General features: G+C 10.7%; 1 protein-coding gene across 1 annotated transcript in view; it reads right to left on the bottom strand.

Annotated features, from left to right (window-relative positions):
- The window catches only part of LOC119588932 (tyrosine-protein kinase CSK-like), a 7,877-nt gene that overhangs the window by 3,028 nt on the left and 1,882 nt on the right, over positions 1-2,967 (bottom strand). The gene's annotated exons all lie outside the window — the stretch shown is intronic.

Raw genomic sequence — 2,967 nt, forward strand, 5'->3', positions numbered from 1 at the left:
TTTTTTAAAACAGAAAAAAGATTTAACCTTTTTGGGAAAAAAAACCTTCAAGTTATTAAAAAGATAAAACTTTAAAAAAATAAGGTTTTTGTTTAAAATAAAAAAAAAATTTTTTTTTCCGAAATTTTTTAATAAATAATTTTTAAAAAATTTAAAAAAATTTATTAATTTTAAAAAGGGAAAAAATTAAAAAAAAACAAAAATTCTAAATTAAAAAAAAAAAAAATTTTTTTAAAAATTTAAATAATAATATAAAAATTAAAATAAATAAAATATTATATAAAAAAAAAAAAATAATTTTTAAAAATAATCTTATAACATTATACTATATATAAAATAAAAAAAATTTATTAATATATAAAACAATAATATAATATATAATATTAAATATAATAAATATTATATATATTATAAAATATTTATTTTACAAATATACATAAAAATATAATTTATAATATATATACATTTTTAAAATATAAATATATATACATTAAAAAATATATATACATATATAAAAAATTTACAAAAAAATATCAATAATAAAATAATATAAAAATATTATTTTACATATAATATATATAATTTATACATAATAAAAACATAATATAACAAAAATATAAAATACATAAATATATAAATAACATATAAAACATATATATATTTAATATATAATAAAAATAAAAAATTAAAAAAAAATTAAAAATATAAAAAAATTATATTAATATATTATAATATTTAATTTACTTTATATAAAATTATATAATATATATTAAAATTAAAATATATATATATATATAAAAATAAATTAACATATTTATCTATATATTAATATAATAAATATATATTTTATATATATAAAAATAAATTTTTTATATTTGATTAAAATTAATTTATATTATTTAAAAATTTCTTTATTAAAATTTATTATATATATTATATAAAAAATAGTTAAATATTATTAAATTTATATTAATTTATTTTTTATATAATTTAAAATATTTATTTTGTTTAATAAAAATGTAAATTTAATGATATTTTAAATTTTTTTTATATATTATTATTTTTTTTATATTATATATATTTTTAATTTATAATAATATATATTTATTATATAATATATTATATTATTTATATTATATTAAATATGTTATATATTATTTATATTTTTAAATATTTATATTTTATATATTATATAATATTAAAAAGATTATTAATATAAAAATTTTATGTAATATTTCATTAAAAATTTTATATTATAAAATATTATATTATATTAATAAAATTATTTATTAAAGAATATTAATATATTTTATATTTAATTAATATATAAAAAAATATTTTTTATATTTTATATTATTTAAAATTATGTATAAAATTTATATATGTATAATATATATATATTATATTATTATTTTATTATATATAAAATAAATTTAATATTATTTGTACATATATAATAATTTTATATTATTTTTTTTATTATTATTTTGTCTATTTATATATATATAATATTATATTAATGTAATATTATTTATATATTTACTATATATATCTATTTATATTTTTTTTATTTAAAATTTTATTTGAAATATTTATAAATATTTTTATATGAAAATTATATTAATTAATAATATATTTTATATTATATATAATATATAAATTTTAAAATTTTTATAAGGGTTTTATTAATTTATATTATAATATCATATATACTAATTATAGTAATATTTTTCTTATAATATATAATATGTATATATAAAATTTTATATAATATATATTAATATATTATATTTATATATATAAAATTTATTTTCTTATCTATATATAATAAATTTTTTTAATTATTATTTTTTATTAAAAATTTATATATGTTTTTTGTATTATTTCTATCTTAAAATATTAAATATTTTTATAATATTAATATTTATTTTTTTTTAATTATTTTCATTTTTATTTTTTATTCATTTATTATATATTATTTTTTTTATTTTAAAATTTAATATTATATTTTATTTTATTTTTTATTTTTATTAATTTATTTTTTATATTTGTATTATATGTGTTTTATATGTTTTATTTTTTGTATATATATGGTAATTATTGTGTATATATATTTTTGTTTTATAGTGATATTTGTTATTATATAGGTGTAATATATTGTTATATCTTGTGTTATTTTGTGTTATATATATTTCTTTTAAAATTTTATTAATTTATTTTATATATATATCTATTTTTAACCTTATATTATATATAAATATTATATAATATATAATATATTTATGTGTTATTATTGGTTATTTTATATATATATTGTGTTTATTAATGTGTAATTTTATTGTATATTAATTATGTTTATATTATTGTGTATATTTAATGTGTTTTATTATTGGGGTTATTTTTCCCTTTACTTTATTTTAAAAAAAAATTTTTATTATGAAAGGGAAGAACTTTTTTCCATACCTCAACCAGTTTAGTGAGATGGTCGAAGAATTCCTCCTAAAATTTTCCTTTTAACCAAATTAGAATTAGTGTTAACAATTGCTGATGAATAAGTGTTTCAGATGCAACAGGCTGTGAAATGCACAGACTGCATTTTCTTTGCTTTTCCTTTGCACATTCAATGGATTCCATCTTTCCTTTATACTAGGGGTTCCCTAAGTAGGGGTATGGTACCCTGGGTGATCTTTTTGTATTATGTAGGGGGCCTTAAGCAGGTGGCAAAGCACAGGTTATGAGTGGAATGGAGATACAAATGAGAGAAACATTCAGAGAATAGAAGTGATACAACTTAATTTTTATAGAAGATATATGAAAATTAAAGTGTTCATTTTCACATTTTCTCCTCTTGATATGTGGGGTTAAAATTTGCTACTCAAGGAATGAAGAGAAAAAACAAATAAAATTTTCCTTTGCAAAAATTTCTTTTAATACTGCCTGAGCCATGATGATGAATGCTACATGAAA

Source organism: Penaeus monodon, chromosome 24 (genome assembly GCF_015228065.2).
Source record: "Penaeus monodon isolate SGIC_2016 chromosome 24, NSTDA_Pmon_1, whole genome shotgun sequence".
Classification (NCBI taxonomy): Eukaryota; Metazoa; Arthropoda; class Malacostraca; order Decapoda; family Penaeidae; genus Penaeus; species Penaeus monodon.